Raw genomic sequence first — 16,441 nt, forward strand, 5'->3', positions numbered from 1 at the left:
TTGTCAAAGGCTTTTAATATTTCATCAAAGCTGGCTGAGGAGTGCACTGCATTAGGATTACTTCATCAGCAAGTTTGCCAAATTAGTATAAAAATGTATTAATCTGGATTTCTTCTGATTTCCTATTTAAACTCGATGTGCTCCAGTGATTTAAAAATGTTCTTCTCCAGGACACCCAATTCTGCATTAGGCTTGGCCCTTGCATGAGTCCAAACTGGTCTGGTTAGGTAGATTTTTGATCCATGGCCATTTAAAATTAAAAGTGTGCATCACTTTAAATGCTATTAGGTAATCCAAGATGATGCTGTCATATGCTTCTTCTCGTTGAGGTTTCCTGTGCTTTTTGGTTTTGGCAGACTCCCACAGTAATAGCATTCATGATTTCTGTGTTTTAAAATTCTTAGCAGCGTTTCCCTGGATCGGCCTTTCTGAGTCTGCCCCACAGCATCTGAGCACTTCTGGGTCATGAAAACATCAATCTCCAGCTTTTGCTGGATCTTTTAACTGCTGAATATTGGTTATTTAATTTAATTTTTTTTCACTTGGAGCGAACACAGTCGCCATGTCAGGTGCCAAATTGGGACTTGGGCTATTCGCAGTGCATTTTAAAATGGCAGTTCCGATTGCTGCTGACTTAAAAGCTTTTTTAAACTCATTGTGGCCAAGAAATTAAGTTTTTTTTAGCTCGTCCCTGCTAGGTCTTCTGACTCTGCATTCTTTGGTATTAAAGTTGGGCTTCCATAGGATTCAATGGAGTCTTTTGCTGCAGTGTGGAGTTTTATTTCTGCCTTCTGCTTCCAGTCCCACCTTGGAGCTTTTCTCTGGTGAACTCCTTCTGCACCTTCACTTCAGGTGCTTTTCGTCGAGTCAGAATGGTGCTTTTTCAATCGTCCAGGTTTTAGCTTTCTTCTCCAGCTTCTGTGAGGTTCTGGATTTTTCCAATAGCTGCCACCATGTTGTAAGATGTTGTGTGTAATTCAGTAGATCTCATGAAGAAGTTTTGAGTCTTGTATAGTTTAACAGTAAGCATTTATTAACTGACATATATACAACATAAGGCCTAAGCTAGGAGCTGTCTCCATGCTTGCCTCTAAACACGTCTCTGTCCAGTACAAGACTGCCTTAGACTTGGGTCATGTGTTCATTTACATAACACTGTGGCCAGACTCTTATACTACTCAGTTCAGTACTGAGCAAGTGCTGTACTAACAGGGGTGCTGTCTTTTGGATGAAAATTGAACCAAGTTCACGTCTATCCTCTCAGCTGGCATAAAAAAACCTCCTGGCACTTTTCAAAGAGCAGGGATGCTCTCCCAATTAAAACCTTACAGTGTCCTTGTGAAGTGAACCACATACTCATGCCTTTAATCTCTCTGGCTGTGAACCGAGTTACCATTAGGTAAGGTGAGGTTTGACAAAAATCATTAGGCTATTTTAATATACAATAAGAGGGACATACAGAGCAAAAGTTATGATCAGATACACTTAACTCAATAATTATTTTTTATACCATTATGTAATGATATAAAACAATGAAGACACTACAGTACCCAAATTCAGTGGATTGTCTTAATTTAAACCGAATGAATCATCCCTGGTGTCTTGGCCAATATTTATCCCTCAATCAACATATGGAAAGCAGGCTATCTGGCCATTATCATATTGCTGTTTGTGGTGCTGTTTGCTATGCACAAATTGGCTGCTGCATTTCCCACATTACAACTGTGATTACAATTCAAATGTACGTTATTGGTTGTAAAGCACCTTGGGATGTCCTGAGATTGTGAAAGGCACTATATAAATGCAAGTTTATTGAGTGCTCAGATGGTGGTTGTGTTGATATCTGTCTCCAACTTGGCTTATGAGGCTCTCTGAAATTTCTACTGCCAGATTTATTTGAGCATTTCTCGTGATATCTCTTCCTAGTATGGGAACTGGGTAAATTTTTTGTGTCTATTTTTGCTTCTTCACTCTTTTTTGCCCAATGCTTTTCTGAGTGGCTGCTAATCTGTGCTATTGTTGTTATATGATTATTAGTTTGTCTATTTGTCTATCTCAGTCCCTTTGCCACTGAAAGTATGTTATTTCTGCTGCTTTTATGTTGTGAGATCTCTACACGGCTCCATGTAGCATTCTTATTATTACTATTGCTGGATGATCTTCCCCTATATTGTTCCCCGAATTGTTGTCCGATATCTTTGTTTTACTGCTTGTGCTGTCGTATGATTTCTTCCTGTTTGTTGCATGTTTCTTTCTCTCATTCATTGTCACTGATTTGTTCTTCCCTATTTGGTTGCCTGTTTTCTTCTCTCTCATTGATCTTGTGCTATCTCTGCATTATTCCATGTCTTCCTATTGTGTGTTGCTAGTGTGCTTACTCTCCTTCTCTGTATTGTTCCATGACTCTCATTGCCAATGTGTGTCTATGTTATTGCATTTCCCTTTCTCTCTATCATTGTTACTGTGTGATCTCTGTGTATTGTTCCATGTCTCCCTCATTGTCACTGTCATCTCTCTGTGTAGTGTTCCATGTCTCTCCTTCATTCTAACTGTGTGACCTCTCTGTGTAGTGTTCCATTTCTCACTCGTTGTTACTATGAACTCTCTTTGTATTGTTCCATGTCATTCTCATTGTTACATTCCAATCTCTCTGTGCAATGTTCCATATCTCTCCCATTGTCACTGCCATCTCTCTATGCAGTGTTCCATGTCTCTCCCTCATTCAAATTGTGTGATCTCTCTGTGTATTGTTCCACGTCCCCCTCATTTTCACCGTGTGATTTCCATTTGTATTGTTCCATGTCTCTCTCGTTGTTACTGAGTGATCTCCCTGTGCATTTTTCCATGTCTCTTTCATTGTTCCTGTGTGATCTATCTGTGTATTGTTCCATGTATCTCTCACTGTTACTGTGGGATCTCTCTGTGTAGATTCCCATGGCCATCCCTCATTGTTACTGTTTGATCTCTCTTTGTATTGTCTCGGGTCTCTCTCTCCCATTGTTACTGTGTGGTCTCCCTGTGTATTGTTCCATGTCTCTATCATTGTTACTGTGCGACTTCTCTGTGTATTGTTCCAGGTCTCCCGCTCATTGTTACTGTGTCATCTCTCTGTGTGTTGTTCAAGGAATCTCTCTCATTGTTATTGTGTGAACTCTCTATGAATTGCTCCATGCCTATATCATTGTTACTGTGTCACCTCGCTGTGTCTCTGTGTATTGTTTCATGTCTCTATCATAGTTACTGTGTGATTTCTCTATGCAGTGTTCCACGTTCGAGTTTTCATGTCTCTCTCTCATTGTTACTGTATGTTCACTTTGTACAGTGATTAATGTCTCTTGCTCATCGCCACTGCGATCTCTCTGTGTATTGTTCCATGACACCCTCATTGTTACTGTGATCTCTTTTTGTATTGTTCCATGTCTTTCTCTCATTGTTACTGTGTATCTCTCTGTGAATGGTTCCATATCCCTCTCTCTCATTGTTACTGTGTGATTTCTCCACGTATTGTTCCATGTCTCTCTCACTGTTACTGTGTGATCTCTCTGTGTATTGTTCCATGCCTCTCTCTCACTGTTACTGTGTGATGTTTCTGTGCAGTTTTCCATGTCTCTCTCTCACCGTTACTGTGTGATCTCTCTTTGTAGTGCTCCATGTCTCTCTCTCATTGTTATTGTGTGATCTCTCTGTGTATTGTTCCATGTCTCCCTCATTGTTACTCTGAACAATTCCATGTCTCACTTTCATTGTTACTGTGTGATCTCTATGTTTATTTTTCCATGCCTCCCTTTTTGTTACTATTATCTCGCTTTGTATTGTTCCTTGTCCTTCTCTCATTGTTATTGTGTGATCTCTGTGTACTGTTCCATGTCTCTCTCATTACTGTGTGATATGTGTGTATTTTTCCATATCCCTCTCTCTCATTGTTACTGTATGATTTCTTCATGTAGTGTTCCATGTCTCTCTCATTGTTACTGTGTGATCTCTCTCTGCATTGGTCCATGTCTCTCTCATTATTACTGTGTGATCTCTCTCTGCATTGGTCCATGTCTCTCAATCTCATAGTTACTGTGCGAACTCTCAGTGTATTCTTCCATGACTCTATTATTGCAATTGTGTGATCTATCTGTGTTGTGTTCCATGTCTCTCTCTCTCATTGATTCTATGGGACCTCTCTGTATTGTTCCATGTTTCTCACGTTGTTACTGTGTTCTTTCTCTGTATTGTTCCATGTCTCTCTCATTGTTACTGTGTGATCTCTTGTGTATTCTTCCAGGTCTCTCTCTCTCTCATTGTTATTCTGTGCATTGTTCGATGGCTCTCTCATTGTTACTATGTGATCTCTCTGCTGAGTGTTCCATGTCTGTCTCTCGTTGTTACTGTGTGATCTCTCTGTGCATTGTTCCATGTCTCTCTTGTTGTTACCGCGCGATCTCTCTGCGTATTGTTCCATGTCTTTCTCATTGTTACTGTGTGATCTTTCTGTGTAATTGTAGTAAATCTGAGGTGTAATATACCTTTAAGAGAGTGTGAGCACATTGACCACATGACTGTAATACCCAATAGCTGTGTAGCGTGGGCCACCATGTTAATGTTAGTCTAGAGCAGGGCCTGGTTGGTGAAGCACACATCATGTTAGTGCTCTGTTGTTTGTGTAAAATAAATAGCATGTGCTTCATTTCATATTGGTCTCTGTGTCTGCGGTATATTGTAATCAACTCACCATCCAACAGATAAACATGCAAAGGGTTCACATGCAAAGCGACCCCATAGTAGAACATAACAACTGGTGACGAGGCAAAACATGACCAGTCGATAACACCAAGGAAAGCTGCGAAAACTCAACTGTAGTGAATCAGCCGTGCCTTGCAGGCCAATTGTAAGTACATTACAATTGTAAGACCGCACCATAGTCATCAAAGTTATCTCCCTCCGGTATGCCACAAATTGTCCACATCAAACCGTTTGATCAGACCACCGATGACGGGTCACATTATATTGAATGCCTCGCGTTTTTCTCTTTGGTCAACGACATATTGGGGAAGAAGAGGTGGGCAATCCTCTTATCAACATGTGGCAGTAAAACTTACGGCCTAATTCATAGCCTAATGGCACCCAAAGCCCCAGATTCCAAAGCTTTGATGAGTTGGTGAATCTTGTGAAAAGCCACTTTCAGCCGAAACCCTTGGTAACAGTGCAGTGTTTTAAGTTCAATTTGAAGTGTTGCGCAGCTAGAGAGACAGTCGCTTGCTATGCCGCAGCCTTAAAACAGCCGACAGAGCACCGTGAGTTTGGGACATCGATTAATGATGTGTTAAGAGATCGATTAGTGTGTGGGATTAACCAAGACACCATTCAAAAAAGGTTGATGTCAGAAACAAATTTAGACTTCAGCAAGGCGCTAGAGTTGGCGCACGCAATAGAAAGCGCAGTCAGGGACTCAGAAGAAATCAAGGGAGCACAAAATGGCGCCATTCTTCGTGGCGGGAGGGAGGGTCTGGCTAGACATGACGCGGAAGCGCAGGCTCTGCGGAAAGGTGGGAAACAGCCGCCATTAACAGACCAGCAAAAAGCAATGGTTTAACAGATAAAAACTACATTAATAATAACAGAATTGGAACCAGACAGCCTGCAAACAATTGACAATTTAAAAGAACTGAGTGTTTCTACTGCCATCGCAATAGGTACATTACGTGATATTGCAAAGAGAGACTGAGGCAAAATTTCAAACAAAAAGGCAGGAGTCATGAAATTTATATAATGGAGGAACCAGAAAAAACAGAGTCAAATATTTACTTGCTATGCAACTTAAATATGGGTAAAACAGAGCCAATCTATGTGACAGTAGTAGTCAACAGAAAACCCATTCGAATGGAGGTGGATACAGGCGCATCCACAAAAGTTATAGGGGAACACACATTTAAGTATCTGAATGGAGGAGGCCACCCACTAAAGTGGGAAAACTCAGATGCTAGACGAAAGACATATAGCGTTGGAGACTTACGAGTAAAAGGCATATGCAAGATTCCATACAATATAGAAGCCAGTCTGCTAATCCATCCCTTATGGTGATAGCAGGCAGAGGACTGAGTCTCCTCGGAAGAAACTGGTTAAGAGAGATCAATCTTGAGAGATTACTGAGATGTCAGTCAGAAGCAGGAAATGTTGCTGTTTGGAATAAGGAACATGTAAAGACTCAGCAAAAGGAACTCGTAGAGCTGGTGCTTCAGGACAGGGTTCCAGTTGAAGTCAGTAAACTCCAAAAAGAAAAAGAAAACCTGCTAAAGGACTTTTGCATATTGCAAGATTCCCTCAGATCCCAATTTGTACCACTAAAAAAGTATGAGGAAGAACAGGAAGAATTTGGCATATCTCTGGTCGAGATGAAGAATCAATTAGTTGAAAAAGTACAACAATACTTAATTCTCCAGGAAACAGCTAACGACTATAAAAAAGAAGTGGAAGAACTGAAGAACCAGCTACTTGGAAGCCAAGAAGCCTTAAAAATAGAGACCCCTGAGTTTGCAAAGGAGCTGACAGATGAGGAAATGCTGGAAGACTCAGCCACTGAGTTCACTTAAATTGAACTCAGACCTGAGCCTCGTCTGGCCAATTGGGAAGTTGAAGAGGAAGCCGAGATTAAAGTCAGCGCTGCCAAGAAAAAAACCCATCAAAAGAAGACACGTAGGAAGAGAAAGTGAAATTACTAACAAGGCCCTGAAATTTTTTTTACACAACAGGAAGCCGATTATTTCATGTTAAATTTAGCCTTGCCCAACATTCTGATTCTCAGAACCTGCCTTACAGTTGCCCTTCATATTCTTGAACTTGGAAGGGAGGGGCAGCAGGAGTGCATGCGATTGGGCCCGAAAGAGGATGAAAACATTGCTGTTGGAATCTACACCACAAATAGAAGGAACTTCTTTTGCTTTGGAAGTATCTGTAGGACCCGTTGAGCCTGAGAGAATTGAAGAGGAAAAATTTACAGGTTCCTAATGGGGAGCCTAGTCGACAGCTAACTCCTGAGAGGGAGACCTCAGATAAACCATTTGAAGTCGTAGAACTACGACAGTCGACACGTTTGAAAAAGCCTTCTGAGTGACTGAATTTGTAAATAGTTTATTTATGTAAATAGTTAATATATTGTAAAATGTACTTTCAAGTAAAGTGGGAGGGATGTGGTAATCTGAGGTGTAATACACCTTTTAAGAGAATGTGAGCAGATTCACCACGTGACTATAAGACCCAATAGCAGTGTAGCGCAGGCTACCATGTTAATGTTAGACTAGAGTAGGACCTGGTTGGTGAAGCACACATCATGTTAGTGCTCTGTTGTCTGTGTAAATAAATAGCATGTGCTTCATTTCATATTGGTCTCTGTGTCTGCAGCATATTGTAATTGACTCACCAGTCGACAAATAAGCATGCAAACGGTTCACGAGCAAAGTGACCCCATAGTAGAACATAACAATAATGTTCCATGTCTCTCTCATTGTTACTGTGTGATCGCTCTGTGTATTGTTCCATGTCTCTCTCATTGTTACTGTGTGATCTCTCTGTCTAGTATTACATGTCCATCCCTCATTGTTACTGTGTGATCTCCCTGTGTATTGTTCCATGTCTCTCTCTCATCCTCACTGTGGGACCTCTCTGTATTGTTCCATGTCCCTCTCATTTTTACTGTGTGATCTCTTTGTATTGGCCCATGTCTCTCTATTTCATAGTTACTGTGTGGTCTCTCAGTTTATTCTTCCATGACTCTATCATTGTTACAGTGTGATCTTTCTTTGTACTGTTCCATGACTCTCTCATTACTGTGTGATATCTATGTGTGCTTTTCCATGTCTCTCTTATTGTTACAGCGTGATGCCTCTGTGTGCTTTTCCATGTCTCTCTCATTGTTACAGTGTGATGCCTCTGTGTGTTTTTCCATGTCTCTCTCATTGTTACTGTGTCATCTCTCTATGTGTTGTTCCATGTGTGTCTCTCTCATTGCCACTGTGTGGCCTCCCCGTCTAGTGTTCCATGTTTCTCCCTCATTCTTAATGTGTGATCTTCTGTGTGCTGCCCCATCTCTTTCTCGTTATTGCTGTGTGATCCCTCTCTGTATTGTTCCATGTCTCTCTCATTGTTACTGTTTGATCTCTCTGTGTATTGTTACATGCCTCTCTCTCATTGATACTGTGTGATCTCCTGTGTATTCTTCCAGGCCTCTCTGTCTCGCTCACTGTTACTGTGTAATCTCTCTGTGCATTGTTCGATGTCTCTCTCATTGTTACCATGTGATCTCTCTGCTCAGTGTTCCATGTCTCTCTCTCATTGTTACTGTTTGATCTCTCTGTGTAGTGTTCCATGTCTCTCCCTCATTCTTACAGTGTTATCTCTCTGTGTACTGTCCCATCTCTTTCTCATCATTACTGTGTGATCTCGTGGTGTATTGTTCCATGTCTCTCTTACTGTTACTGTGTGATCTCTTTGTCTTGGTCCATGTCTCACTATTTCATTGTTACTGTGTGATCTCTCTGTGTACTGTTCCATGTCTCTCTCATTAGTGAGTGATATCTGTATGTATTTTTCCATGTCTTTCTCTCACATTGTTACTGTGTGATCTCGCTGTGTATTGCTCTATCTCTCTCTCTCATTGCTACTGTGATCTCTCTGTATAATGTTCCATGCCTTGCTCTCATTGTTACTGTGTGATCTCTGTGAGCATTTTTCCACGTCTCCTTCTTTGTTACTATGATCTCTCTTTATATAGTTCTTTGTCCTTCTCTCATTGTTACCATGTTATCTCTCTGTGTAGTGTTTCATGTCTCTCTTTCATTGTTAGTATGCTCTCTCTGTTTACTGTTCCGCCTCGCTCTCATTGTTACTGTGTGATCTTCCTGTGTATCGTTCAATGCCTCTCTCATTGTTATTGTGTGACCTCTGTGTATTGTTCCATGTCTCTCTCTCTCTCATTGTTATAGTATGGCCTCTCCATATAGTGTTTCATGTCTTTTTTTAAAATTCGCTCACGGGATGTGGATGTTGCCGGCTATGCCGGCATTTATTGCCCATCCTTAATTGCCCTTATTCAGAGGGCATTTTTAAGAGTCAACCACATTGCTGTGGGTCTGGAGTCACATGTAGGCCACACCAGATGAGGATGGCAGATTTCCTTCCCTAAAAGGCATTAGGGAACCAGAAGGGTTTTTTTTAAAACAAGAAATGGTTTCATGGTCATGATTAGACTTTTAATTATTGAATTCAAATTCACTATCTGCCATGGTGGGATTTGAACCCCAGTCCCTAGAGCATTAACCTGGGTCACTAGATTACCTGTCTAGTGGCAATACCACTATACCACCACCTCCCCAATACTTTCTCCATTGTTCCTGTGTGATCTCTCTGTGTATTGCTCCATCTCTCTCTCCTATTGTTACTGTGTGATCTCTCTGTTTACTATTCCACCTCTCTCTCATTGTTACTGTGTGATCTCCCTGTGTATTGTTCAATGCCTCTCTCATTGTTACTGTGTGATCTCTCTCTGTGTTTTGTTCAATGCCTCTCTCTCATTCTTACTGTGTGATCTCTCTCTGTACTGTTCCATGTCTCTCTCCTGGTTACTGTGCAATCTTTCTGTGTATTGCTCCATGTCTCTCACTCATTTTTACTGTGAGATCGCTCTGTTTATAGTTCCACATCTCCCTCATTGTTACTGTGTAATCTCTCTGCCTAGTATTACATGTCCATCCCTCATTGTTACTGTGTGATCTCCCTGTGTATCTTTTAATGCCTCTCTCATTGTTACTGGGTGATCTCTCTGTCTAGTATTATATGTCCATCCCTCATTGTTACTGTGTGATCTCCCTGTGTATCGTTCAATGCCTCTCTCACTGTTACTGTGTGATCTCTCCGTGTATTGTTCCATGTCTCTCTCTCATTGTTACTGTTTCATCTCTCTGTATAGTGTTCCATGTCTATAAGACCATAAGACTATAAGACGTAGGAGCAGAAGTAGGCCATTCGGCCCTTTGAGTCTGCTTTGACATTCAATGAGATAATGGCTGATCTGATAATCCTCAGCTCCACTTTCCTGCCTTTTCCCCATAACCCTTGATTCCCTTACTGATTAAAAATCTGTCTATCTCAGCCTTGAAATACTTAATGACCCAGCTTCTACAGCCCTCTGCGGTAAAGAATTCCACAGGTTGACTACCCTCTGAGAAAAGAAATTCCTCCTCATCTCTGTTTTAAATGGGCGCTCCCTTACTCTGAGATTATGCCTTCTGGTCCTAGGCTCTCCCACAAGGGGAAACAACCTCTCAGCACCTACCCTGTCAAGCCCCCTAAGAATCTTATATGTTTCAATAAGGTTGCCTCTCCTTCTTCTAAACTCCAATGAGTACAGGCCCAACCTACTCAACCTCTCCTCATAAGAAAATTCTTCCATACCTGGAATCAACCTAGTGAACCTTCTCTGGACTGCCTCCAATGCCAGTATATCTTTTCGTAGATAAGGGGACCAAAACTGTTCACAGTGTTCTAGGTGTGGTCTAACTAGTGCCTTGTATAGTTTTAGTAAGACTTACCTATTTTTATACACTATTCCCTTTGAAGTAAAGGTCAACATTCCATTTGCCTTCCCTTTTACCTGTTGAACTTGTATGTTAGCTTTTTGAGATTCATGCACAAGGACTCCCAAATCCCTCTGTGCTACAGCCTTGTGCAGTGCTTCTCCATTTAAATAAAATTCAGCTCCTCTATTCTTCCTGCCAAAGTGCATAACCTTACATTTTCCCACATTATATTCCATCTGCCACTTTTTTGCCCACTCAATTAACCTGTCTATGTCCCTCTGTAGACTCCTTGTGTCATCCTCACCACTTGCCTTCCCACCTATTTTTGTGTCATCTGCAAACTTGGCGATAATACATTCACTTCCCTCATCCAAGTCATTAATATATATTGTAAATGATTGAGACCCCAGCACTGATCCCTGTGGCACACCACTTGTTACAGGTTGCCATCCTGAAAAGGCCCCCCTTATCCCAACTCTCTGTCTTCTATTAGTTAGCCAATCCTCTATCCATGCCAATATACTACCCCCAACACCATGGGCTCTTATTAAATAACCTTATATGCAATACTTTATCAAAAGCCTTTTGGAAATCCAAATATATTACCTATCCTGCTAGTTACTTCCTCAAAGAATTCTAATAAATTTGTCAGGCATGATTTTGCCTTCATGAAGCCATGCTGGCTGTGCTTGATTAGATTATGTAATTCTAAATGCTCTGCTATTACATCCTTTATAATAGAATTATTATTTCCCAATGACAGATGTTAAACTAACTGGCCTATAGTTATCTGTTTTTCTCTCCTTTTTTGAATAAGAGTGTTGTATTGGCAGATTTCCAATCCTCTGGGACTTTTCCAGAATCTAAGGATTCTTGGAAGATTACTACCAGTGCATCCACTATCTCTGTAGCTACTTCCTTTAATATCCTAGGATGCAACCCATCAGGTCCAGGGGGCTTATCGGCCTTTAGCCCCATTAGTTTCCCTAGTACTTTTTCTCTAGTGATAGTTATTGTATTTATTTCCTCCCCCACTTTTGCCCCTTGATTATTTAGTATTGGAATGCTACTAGTGTCTTCTACTGTGATGACTGAAGCAAAGTCAACTCCTCTGCCATTTCCTGGTTCCCCATTATTATTTCCCCAGCTGCATTCTGTAAGGGGCCCATGTTCACTTTGGCCTCTCTCTTCCTTTTTATATATTTAAAGACACTCCATTTTTATATTATTTGCTAGTTTACCCTCAAAGTTTATTTTCTCCCTCTTTATTTTTTTGGGGTCATCTTTTGTTGGTTTCAAAAGCTTTCCCAATCCTCTGGCTTACCATTAATCTTTGCCACATTATATGTCTTTTCTTTTAATTTAATATTATCCTTAACTTCCTTGGTTAACCATGGTTGGTTTAATCTCTTCTTTGAATCCTTCTTCCTCACTGGGATATATCTTTGTTGTGAGTCATGAACTATTTTCTTAAAGGTCTGCCATTGTTCATCAACCATTTTTTCTGCTAAAATCCTATCCCAGTCCACTCCAGCCAACTCTGCCCTCATTCCTTTGTAATTACCATTATTTAAGTTTAGCACAGTTATTTCCGACCCAAGTTTCTCACTCTCAAACTGTATGCTAAATTCTACCATATTATGGTCACTGTTTCCTAGGGTATCTTTTACTCTGAGACTATTTATTAAACCTGCCTTATTACACGTTACCAGATCCAAAATAGCCTGATCCCTGGTTTGATCCACAACGTATTGTTCTAGGAAACTGTCCTGAATACACTCTATGAATTCTTACTCATGGCTATCTCTGCCAATTTGATTTTCCCAATCTACATGAAGATTAAAGTCACTCATGATTAATGTACTGCCTTTTTTACATGCCCTCATTATCTCCTGATTTATTCTCTGTCCTACAGTATAGCTACTGTTTGGGGGCCTATAGACTACTCCCACCAGTATGTTCTTCCCCTTGTTATTTCTTACCTCCACCCATATGGATTCTACATCTTCTGATCCAAGATCCTTTCTTGCTATCGTACTTATTCCATCTTGTACTAACAAAGTTACCCCACCACCGTTTCCTTCCTGCCTATATCATTGCTACTGTGTGATTTCTCTGTGTTTTGTTCTATGTCTCTCATTGTTACTGTGTGAACTCCCTGTGCATTTTTCCAGGTCTCTCTCTCACTGTTACTGTGTGATCTCTCTGTGCAGTATTTGATGTCTCTCACTCTCTCATTGTTACCATGTGATCTCTCTGTGTATTGTTCCATGATTCTCTCACTATTACTGTGTGCTCTCTTTGTGTATTGTTCCATGTCTCTCTCATTGGTACTGCGAGATCTTTGTGTGTAGTGTTCCATGTCTCTCTCTCCTTGTTACTATGCAGTCTCTCTGTGTATTGTTCCATGCCTCCTCTTTGTTACTATGATTTCTCTTTGTATTGTTCCTTGTGCTTCTCTCATGGTTACTTTGTGATCTTTCTGTGTATGTGTAGTAATCATGATTTTATTTAGTGTGTAATGCACCTTTAACGATAATACTTGTTAGGAATGATCACATGATCTGTAGTAACCAGTAGGAGAGTAGCGCTGTCTACTTTAGCAGTCAGTATAGAGATACAGTTGGAGTTGAAAGCATACGTGTAATTGCTGCTGAGTATATTGTAAATAAACTGAATGTTTCCACCCAAGAAGTGTCTGCAGATCAACTCTATCATTAATAGGACAACGCAGCCACCATACAACAAACTGGCAACAAGGATAAAAAACAGGATTGAACAGGAGAAATCAAATTAAAAAGAATTCGGCATTGAACCTCACTCACCCAATAATTGTAAGTAGCAAACTCAGTTAGAATTGAAGAAGTTATCCCCTCTCAAAATGCCACAATTTGGGAGAACTGATCCTTCTGAACCTGCCACAGACAATTGGTCTCAATACATAGAACGCCTCATGTTCCTTTTTCAAGTGAACGAGATTACATGGGAAGAGAAGAAGTGAGCGATCCTCTTGAGTACGTATGGGATCAAAACCTACAGCTTGATCTGAAATTTCATGGCACCCTGTGCCCCAGATTTGAAGAATTTAGATGAATTGTTGGATCTTGTGAAGGGTCACTTTCAACCCAAGCCCTCAATCATGATGTAGAGGTTCAGATTTAATTCATGAAATACAGCCCTAGGTGAGACAATTGCATGCTACATGGCAAATTTGAAGCAGCTAACGGAACATTGTGAGTTTGGTACGTCTCTGAATGACATTCTCAGAGGTCGTTTGGTGTGTGGTGTGAAAGAGGACTCTGTTCAGAAAAGATTATTGTCTGGGATGAATCTGGATTTCAAGAAGGCACTAGAGATAGCGCTGGCCATGGAAAGCTCAGTAAGAGATTCAAAAACAATACAGGCTGCGCAAAATGGCGCTGTCCTCCGCATCAGGCAGGAAACCTCAACCAAAAGAGGCGCGAAAAAGCAAGACTCTGCCAAGAAGTGGGAAACAGCCTCCACTAGCCAAAGAATAAAGAAAAATAACTTAGCAGTGAAATCGAAGAATAATTTTAATAGAGATGGAAACAATCAGTCTTTAAGCGATCAGCAGTTTAAAAAAATCAAATGCTACTATTGTCACTGAAATAGACATATGATGAGGCAGTGCAAGGAAAGATTTAAGCAGGCTTGTAAACAAAAGAAGAAGCCCAATGAAGTCTACAATGTAGAAGAGCCTGAAACGACAAATTCATTTACTTGTTGTTTAATCTGAAAGTAGAAAAGACAGAACCAATGTTTGTCACAGTGAAAGTAAATGACAAACTTGTCAGAATGGAAGTGGACACGGTAACTTTCACTACAGTAATTGGGGAACATACCTTCAGATATTTGAATAATGGCAAACATCAATTAAGTTTAGAAGAAACAGCTGCCAAGCTACAAACAAATACAAGAGTAGACATTCAAGTAAAAAGGCACAAGCAGAGTAACTGTCCATTACGGAAGCCAATCAGCAAAGCTACCCTTGATGGTAGTAGCAGGCAAAGGGCCAAGCCTTCTGGGGTGAAATTGGTTAAAGGAGATTAAGTTAGAATGGGCTGAAATTTTCCAGTTGAGAGCAAGTGGGTTACCAGAGTTACTTAGCAAGCATGCCACCGTCTTCAAGGACAAACTGGAGAAAATCCACGGCCTGCAGGCCAAGATTCATGTGGATCTGGAAGCAACCCCTTGCTTCATGAAGGCAAGACTGGTACCATAGGTCCTGTGAGAAAGAGTTGACATTGAACTGAACAGACTACAGAAACTGGGCTTTATACAACCTGTTCAATTCTCAGGATGGGCAGCACCTGATCAAAGTGTCTGAATTTGTGGAGACTACAAACTGACAGTTAATAAAGTATCTAAGCTAGAAAGGTATCCCAATCCAAAAATCGAAGACCTGTATGCCAAGCTGGCAGGAGGGATAACGTACACAAAGCTTGACATGAGTTTTGCTTATCACCAACTGGAGTTGGATAATGCCTCCAGGAAATTTGTCACAATTAATACCCACAAAGGGTTGTACCAATACACACGATTGCCTTTTGGCGTCTCCTCCATTCGTGCCACCTTTCAGAGAACAATGGAAAGCTTACCTCAGGGACTGCCCCAGGCTGTTGTCTATTTGGATGATGTATTGATGACAGGATTCACTGAAAAAGAGCATTTGGCAAACTTAGAAGTCTTAAAACATTTCTTACAAGCTGGAGTGCGTTTAAAAAAAGAAAAGTGCACGTTCCTAGCGAGGGAGGTAGTCTATTTGGGTTACCTGGTAGGTTCACAGGGCCTCCATCGAGTTGAGGGGAGAGTGAGAGCTATAAGAGACACACTTGTGCCAAAGAATGTCCCAAAGCTCAAGTCATTCCTAGGAATGATCAACTATTATGGGCGGTTCTTACCCAATTTGTCTACAGTGCTGGTCCCCCTGCATTCTCTACTCAAAAAGAACCAACGTTGGTCTTGGGAGGTGCCCCAGGAAGAAGCTTTCATAAAGGTGAAACAATTGTTGCACTCGTCCAACCTATCAGTACAGTAAGATTAGACAAAAGAATTGGTGCTGACATGTGATGCATCTCCCTACGGAGTGGGAACAGTGCTCTCTCATCGGATGGATGACGGCACAGAATGGCCAATAGGTTATGTATTAAGAACGCTCAGCATAGTGGAAAAGAGATACCCTCAGATAGAAAAAGAAGGATTGTCCATCATTTTTGGTGTCAAGAAATTTCACCAGTACGTACACGGCCACCATTTTACAATCGTTTCAGACCACAAACTATTTCTAGGATTGTTTAGTGAGGACAAGGTTATACCACCTATAGCCTCAGCAAGAATACAACGATGGGCTTTAATTCTCGCAGCGTATGAATACACTTTGTACATAGGCCTGGCAATCAAATCGCAAATGCTAATGCCCTTCGTCGTTTGCCTTTACAAGAAAATGATGAGCACGAACCAGTTCCACAGGAACTTGTTTTACTGTTAAATTTCTTATATTCCTCGCCGGTATGTGCTCAACACATCAGAGACTGGACAAGTCGGGACCCAGTCCTATCTCAAGTACGAGAACAAGTGCTACATGGTTGGTCACAGGAGCCGATATCTGATTAAATGAAACCGTACTTCAACAGAAGACATGAAATAACCAGCCAGAATGGCATCTTATTGCAGGGATCATGAGTGATAATTCCTCCAAAGGGAAGGGAGCCACTTTTAATTGAACTACACAGTGCCCATCCAGGAATTACCCGGATGAAGACCATAGCATGCAGCTATCTATGGTGGCTGGGGATGGATGGCAAAATAGAGTTTAGTAAAGCAATGTGCCCAATGTCAGCAACTACAAAATTTACCAATGA

The sequence above is a fragment of the Cetorhinus maximus genome, chromosome 3, assembly GCF_964194155.1.
Source record: "Cetorhinus maximus chromosome 3, sCetMax3.hap1.1, whole genome shotgun sequence".
Taxonomy (NCBI): Eukaryota; Metazoa; Chordata; class Chondrichthyes; order Lamniformes; family Cetorhinidae; genus Cetorhinus; species Cetorhinus maximus.